The sequence below is a fragment of the Notothenia coriiceps genome, unplaced genomic scaffold, assembly GCF_000735185.1.
Source record: "Notothenia coriiceps isolate Sejong01 unplaced genomic scaffold, NC01 NC01_scaffold00017533, whole genome shotgun sequence".
Taxonomy (NCBI): domain Eukaryota; kingdom Metazoa; phylum Chordata; class Actinopteri; order Perciformes; family Nototheniidae; genus Notothenia; species Notothenia coriiceps.
The window spans coordinates 201,563-209,794 of NW_011350234.1; positions in this window are offsets into that span (position 1 = coordinate 201,563).

An 8,232-nucleotide genomic window follows, 5' to 3' on the forward strand; every position below is an offset into this window, starting at 1 on the left:
AGGCAGGTAGGCCATCCAGTTACTTTAGCCGGGCCGTCTAAAATGATTGGTCGTTCTTTTTACAGCGCTACGGCTTCCACAGATGACATTTTTTTATGGATTTTTTGTCAAAGCACTTAAGATATTCATTTCTATCAAGTGTATCTCGAGCCTATTTCTCAAACTTACCTACCCCACTTTAAATAGTAGGGGAAATGACTGGGATGTAAGTTGGGAGTACATCCTTCTTATGACCGATTTATGAAGGTATCACTGAATTACTATATAACTATTTGAGCACTTTAAATGTAAAAATATTTGATCAGAAAACATTCAGAATCAGTTTAAATGCCATTGATAGTTACAGCATATTCTCTGCAGAGGCCATATGTACACCTGGCTGTGCCATCCAGACATTGTGAGCAGAGGTCATATGTCTGCGATGATTGTGTGCAAATGGTCATGATTCTCACATTCTGGTATTATTTTCCCTTTTGTGCATTTGTTTGGTAGAGTGCAGGATGTTAAAGACATGCTTTTCAGACTTCGACAAATTGAAAGACATGGGGAATTTAAGAAAGCTTTCAAATTTGGGCCTTCAAGGTCTGAACTGTGAAGAGTAAAAGCACATCAACATTTTTCAGCATGTGAAAGGAACACATGATTTAATAGGAACCAATAGACCTTCATATTTATTGTTTGCTTCCTGGTTGTTTGTAGAGTGTTGTTCCACAAACAATCATTGTGGATTAAATATTGGCCAAGTTTAGAAGAAGTAAAATGAGAAATACAGAGAACTGTTAGAGGGAGTCAATGCAGATTGCTGTGTACTGTAATTATAACAGCAGATGTAGAAAAGACACACATCTTATAAAGTCACAAACTGGGTGTGATCTGCTTACTTCGTAATTTTTGCTTGTTAAATCTGTGGTTTAAAACACAGACTGAGTGGGATAGAGAAGGAGAGAGGAGAGGGTGTGCCATGAAATGGGACAGAGAGATCAGTAAACAAGTCGGTGACATTTTCAGTATGTAAAAATAGCCAGTCATGTTTTCAGAAATAACTCCTATCTAGGGAACAGAGATGAAAAATGTAGATTTGGATAGCTTTACTTCTCGTTTTATTCAGGGACTGCGGTTACGTGCTGTGTCTTATCACAACTTTATATCTGTCTGACAGTGCACTCGTGGTTGTTATTCTAAGTTTAGCAGTTTATTTTTTCTTCCTTACAATGACCGGTTTTTCGGCATACATGCGTTTGACTGCGCTACATATAAGGTAACCTCCATTAGGTTACAGACACATCAGAGCGTTTTGGTATTGTTACGTTGCTAAAACATTGTGAAATGGCCGTCTCCAATTACCACTCTTTCAGATATTGTAACATTTTTCATTAGAGCCCTTTTTTTTTTAGCCCTTTACTGTGCCCAAATGCAACAATTTGGAAAATGGAAACTCTACTTCTGAGATCAGTATGAGGCATGTGCAACATTTCATATGTTGTCAGCCTCTCGAATGCAACGAAACCTTGAAATTCCACACTTGTTAGCCAAAGTCAGCTCGAGTTGCAGGAAACCTGTCAGTCCACTGATTCCTCACTCACTTACATTTGTGTGTTGAACCAGAACCAGAGACAAAGGGCTTAGGTTAAGTCAAGCATGCATGTGGCTCCTCAGCGGAGTCTTTGTGTACAAGCTCAGAACAACAACGTCAGTGTTGAAACTGGGAAACCAGGTAAGGTCAACTAGATGGGAAACATTGAGCAAGATCTTACATTTTTTATAAAATATACAAGTGCATTGATATAAAGCTTGTTTCAAATGCATAAACACAAATAATCCTTTCATTTGCAACAGCATAAGCTAAAAAACAAGATCTGTAACATCTCACTGCTATATTTTTGCCTTGTTGCAAAACTACACTGCTGTCTCAAAATACAGCCTGTATGAGAAAAACACAGCCCAAGTGGCATTAATATTAAATACATTCCAAGGAAATCAATATGTCAGGGTTATTACAGTGCAGCAGCCTGGTGCAATCAAATATTTGTGGCCAGGCATGGGTAAAAACAAATATGTTTGCAGTGTAAACCACAGTAGATTGTTAATGAAGAGGAAATATGTCCATTGCTTCCTTCCAGTAATCCTGTCATGATTGGTAAACCTGATTTGCATTTCCAAGTTTCACACAGAGAGAAGCGTCTCCAATCATTCCCTCTCTCAGTAGGTCGTCTCATCAGCATTCAAACCATCTTCCTGCATCTTGCTTACGAGCAGCTGGGATAGGAATATCTCGATTGCTATAATGATCAGCGTTATAATGATTAATATCATCACCCTCATCAACAACAGATTTACTGTTCTAAAAATAGTCTTTACATGAAATACCTATACATGATAGATATCAAATATAATCAGTATTTTACATTTGTTGATTGAATAGATTTGATTAATTGGATTTCAAGTAGATCTAGAGCAAACTGGTGTTATGTTCAAACAAACTCAGGAATAATAGAGACCTTTCTATTTAAAACATTATATTATTAGTCAAAAAGATTATATTTATTTTGAAGGATCATATTCCTTTATAGTTTAATTAAATGGACATGAAAAGGGATAACAGTGTGTGTGAATGGCTGTGCGTGTGTGTGTGCAATAATCACGATGACTTTTTAACGGTATGAAACAGGGCTGTGGACACGGGTCTCAGAGGAGATGGAAGAATGATGCATTAACCTCTGCTGCACCCAAACACCTGCCCCACCAATTCAAAGAGAGATGATAGCAGCTGAAGATAGGAAACACTGGGTTAGGGGACAGGATGAAAGGAAAGGATCAGCATTTTTTTTGTGTCTGCTTCAGCATAACATATCTGCTCTGTACAGCATGTCCTGCGTTCTTCCATGAGAAGAAATCTGAAGTCAAAAGGGAGAATTGTTCATGTTATTGTTTTCATGACCGCGCCCCTTTATCTTTGTATTGAATACTCATAATTCCCTGTCTATATTTATTCTTCCTCTAGTTTTTAAAGCTACAACAAAAAAATGTGTTACAAATCTGCACCTATTCAAACGATTTTCACTGTATGATATAATCAGATTTTATTTAGCATCTACGCTTTCATACAACAAACACACTATTTTACCCTCACTGTTGACAGGCCAATACTCTGGTCTTAAACAGACAATTGTTTATGTATCAAATGAGTGCCCCCACAGAGAAGAGAACCGAACAATGACACAGATAAGTCTTTGCGGAGAAGATATGATATGATGTAAACTTAAGATAATTAAAAAATGAATGATGAAGACTCAAATAAGTGCCATGCCACACATAAAAGGGTCTGAATGAAACTGAAAGACTCCATACAGGGCAAAGGTTACCATAGATGGATTAAGACATTAAATATATTAAAACAGCCACTAAGCTGCAGTAGATCTAAGACGCGGACAAAGAAGTGACATTAATGCGGAGACCCCGGGCAGACCTTATGTTTGCCAATGTCATCTATAATGTAAGAGGGGCACATCTGGCACTCAGTACCATTACACTGATGATGGTTGACCACACGCATGAACACATAATCCGGCAGACTTGAACACAAGAGGCAGCAGATAAGAGGCATGCTTATCTGCCGTGTTTTGTTACAGCAGAGACACAGAGGGCAGGAGGTGGAGCGGCTCTTCAGCACTGACGGGGGTTTGTGGTTTTATGCAGCGTGTTAGTCATGTTGGGCATGGGTATGATCATTATGGGGTGGAAAGTTTCTTCTTACAGACAAAAAGAGAGAAAAGTAACATCGAAGTAACCAAAATAAATAGTCCTGATGGTGAATCATTCAGACTTATATCCATTTTAATAATTCAGACAGGCATATTTTTGACCCATGGGATTTGAAGAGATGACGGGGGAAAAAACGTTCGCTTACATCCCGTCTACGCAGGAGATCGCATTACCAGCCAGTGCATTAGGATGATGAGAGCACCTGCTCACTCTCAGAGTTATTATCAGACACAGAAAGGAGGTCAGAGTTTGTGGTGCTAAATTAAAATGTGGTGATTAATAATTATGTGTGGCGAAGGAGAAAGAGATGAGGAGGGAGATAAGCTCTAATAGGACGACACTCAGACTGAAATGAGGCATACAAATAATTACAGTTTAAACAACAAGCAGTGATACTACTAAAGTGTTATAACCCTGATGATAAGAAATGATAAGAAAAACAGTCCACAGGGTTCTGTTTTTACTCGATGCATTTTGTTAGACTATGATGAAAAACATATATAAAGGAATAGTTGGGCATTTTGGGAGATTATGCTTTCTTAATGACAGTTAGATGAGAAGATTAATACCACATGCCTCCATTTAAGGTCAGGTCATGCTAGAGAAATATGAAAATCAAAGCTTTAGTATAGTTAACTACTTTGGACCAAGCCAGACTAGCTGCTTTTCTCTGTTTCTGGTCTTTATGCTAGGTTGAGCTAATCCGTAGCTCCTCGTAGACATATTTAGCTCACACCCATGAGAGCAATCTTTTTATGTAACTCTTGAGAAGTAAGCGCATTAGTGTAATTCTTTAAATGTTAAACTATTCCTATAAAGTGCAGCACCATAACGGAGCAAACGTGCACTATTTTATCTACCTTCTGTTTCTGCTCATCTTATCACTTTGTGCCAAGTAGATCGAATCCCTTTGTGGGTCCATACACACGCACTGGGCCATGCCAAACAAGAATTTAATGAGTTACAGTAACCACCCAACCAAGCTTAATGAGGGCTGTAAAGTACAGCAGCATACTGTATGAGGGCAAACAAGCTTTAAAGCTTTCCTATAAAGCACGCGAGTCAAGAAAAAACACACACACACAGTGTAATGTAACATTTCAAATAAAATAAATAAAATAGTTCTGTTTTTTTTTGCCACTATCATTTCACAAACTGATGCTGCTTGCGTAAGGAGGAAAGAAAAGGCCACAGAATAAATAACGACCAGAAACATCCCATCTAGCCACAGAGGAAGTGCAATCCTTGCTCCCACACAATCTCATGTGTCCTCAAATCATAAAAAGCATACCATTCTCCATCAATAACCGCCACAAAAAAAGTGCTTTGGCTTCACATATCAAACAACTTACAGGGTAACAAGGGGGCGAGGGAAACCACAACAATAGCAGGAATATTGAAAGCAGAGCTTGTTTCAGACTCAGCAAAACAGAGGTTTGAGTTATTTTCACTAAGAATGGGAGACATTTAAAAAAAGGTTGTGTCCTGTATGCAGCATTATTCAAAAGATATAAATAACCAAACATAACATTTGTAATCCTTTAATCTGGTTTTAAACTCTATGGATTTCCTTCCATCTATTTAGGAATTCCCAAACAGCTTCCCAGGAAACTTTGAGAGTTAAAAAAGCTGTGGTTTTATCTGCTGTCAGCTAGTGAATAGAAAACTACATTAATTGCTTATTTATCCCAAACAGAGCAGTACGGTGTTTGCAATACAAACCGTTGCCAAACTGTTTGGGGGGGAAATTAGGGTGAGATGTCCCAGTTTTCGACATGTCCCAAAAAAGAGGAATCCTGAGGACGGTTGTGGGTGGTCTGCCAGAAATCTTCATCTCTCCTTCTATCTTGATTTTTCCTCTCATATTCAGTCTCTTGACCTCTGCCAAGTAGGGCACCAGAAGAAGAAGAAGAAGAAAAGAAGGGCTTTGCCGTCTTAATAAGCACCTGTCTAGGGGGGGACCAGAAATTCCTGTTCCTGGTTTCTGTGTGTGTTTTTGTGTGTGTGTCTGCTAAGCCCTATCACAACAGAGATCACTGACGGCTTGTCATCTGTTGACAGGACAGACACAGGTGCAGGGTTTTCTGGCTCTATTAGTCTTTTTAGAGTGCTTAGTTTGGGATTTCTGCAGTAGCAAATGTTTGGCTACTGTTCATTCCTTTGTGTTCCCATCTCAACGTCTGCAATTTTCTCTATCTCTTCCTGACACTCAGTTTGGGAGTTATTCAAATGATTAGACATGGGAACTAATGGCAGTTCATTCTGGAGGCAGTGGGATTAGGCTTGACAAAATTAGGGCAGAGGATGAAGTCAATTAAGATAAATACCAGAAAATGACATTCATGGTGATACTGGTTTTTAGGTGTACTACAAAATGATCACGGTTTGAGTCGTAAAGTTTTAAGGTAACAATTACAGGATCCAAAAAATGTGGTAATTTTGGGACAGGAGAATAATTTGGATTGAATTAATTATATTGAATGAAATCAGGGGATTTGCTTAAAGGGGCAAAGTAATACTTCTTTCATCATTGCATAAAGATCAACTTTATGTATGCCGTTCACTCAGCAGTGTTGACAATAATGACCTTTGAGGGATCAGAAAGCCAGAAAATCCAATATGGAGGAACCTCAAGCATAGTTGCGTTGAATTCAATAATATTTCACCGCATATCTTTAAATATAAAAAGGGAACAAATTGGTATTTTAAGCAAAATGTGTGAACTCATTGTCCCTGTTAGCCACCAAACTAGCCTGCTGACAGTATAGCTCTTGTTTTTTTGAAACCCTCTCAATTACTCTCATTGACAATACATATTTGCTGTGCCTAAATAAATATGTATGTTCATCTGCCTGCAGACTATGTGTATACCCTAGTTACAAAAATAAAAGAAACCCTTTAATCAATTTGTCTGCTTTGTTTATGAGCTAAAATAGACAAATGGGGCAGATTTGTACTTGGGGGCTGGATTTGCTCTCCAGACATAATCAATCAAATGAGCCAACAGTATCAGACACAGTAAATCTCACAGACGTGATGGAATACATTTCTAATGTTTATTTAAAGTGGACCTATCATGCTATATTTGAATAATATATTGTAGGGCCATACCTATATAAAACATGTCTGCGAAGTTATTTTTTCCAAAATACCAAACAGATCATGCATTTTAGCCATGCCTCATTTCGCTCTATTTGCTCTTTTCCAGCCCTGTTTTTGCAAGGGCTGAATCTGTGAGAAGTCTTCTTCGCTGCTTTTGTGGCAGACTACAGCGCCACCTACAGGCCTGGCATATGTACTACAGCGTCTCCAGCGCTTTCGAACGGCAATGGCCGTGGCTGTCTCCTCCTGATAGGTGGAGAGTTGCCCATATAGGCGGAGCTCCTCGTTTCTGACGTCAAAGATATTTCAAATCTGTATCAGTCTGTATCAGATCCGTTGCAGCCCCGTTTTTAGAGATTTGGGTATGGAGGAAAAGAGAGAGGGTTGTGTTTTCTGACACTTGGTGAGTTCCCTGACACACCGGGGACACATATTCATGTATAAAAGACGTACAAAAGTGCATTTTGCATGATAGGTCCACTTTAATTAATGCAGTATTGATATGTATAAACTATCACTTGTATTTTTTGTTTTGTAACATTTAATTACACTTTAAAAACCTATAGGCTGAATCTGTTTGTCGTACTCTACCCTTCGAATTAATTTAATTCAGCAGGTTTATTACAAAAAGAAGTGTATGTGAATCAGTAAACACCTAATAAACAAACAAATGAATGAATTGAACAGCAAGGCGAAAGCAGAACAGATTGAAAGATAGAAAGGAGAAAAAGGACAAGAGAAAGGAAGAAAACAAAAGACAATCCTGAGTAATGAGACAATAGAAAACATCTTCCTGTTGTGCAAACCTCAGCAGAGAGGATGTGCCCTGCAGACGGAGAGTTGACACAATGATTTCGACAAGATGGAGAAAAATCCTCCGCCTGATTTGGCCTCAGAGCATAGCTGAAAATTGTTCGGTGTTTCCCTTCACATCATCTGAAATAAGACGGAGAGAGTGGAGCAATAAAGCGGATCGCTGGGGGACAATCCTGATTGCTTTTCTAACGGAGGAAGTGCTGAATCAGAAAATGGCGCTCCGTGCAATTACACCGGCCCGCAGCAATAAAAGACGATCCAAAGACAAAGAGACTGACAATGCTGTTTGGGAAGGGGAAAAAAACTCTCCTTAATTGTTTTAACAACTCATGGATGAGCAAACATATTGACTTTTTGATAGTTTAAGGCTGTACTTCATTAAACGGCAGGACAAGTCTTGTCTTAGGTCCCAAATGTACACACTTTGAATCGTACAAACAACTTAATGGTCGATTAATAGGTTCAAGTTCGACCTTCGGATAATCCACTCCCATTGACATGTTCTTTTCAGTTTGTGATGCTTTTCAAGACAGCAAACTTTTAATGTTTAAT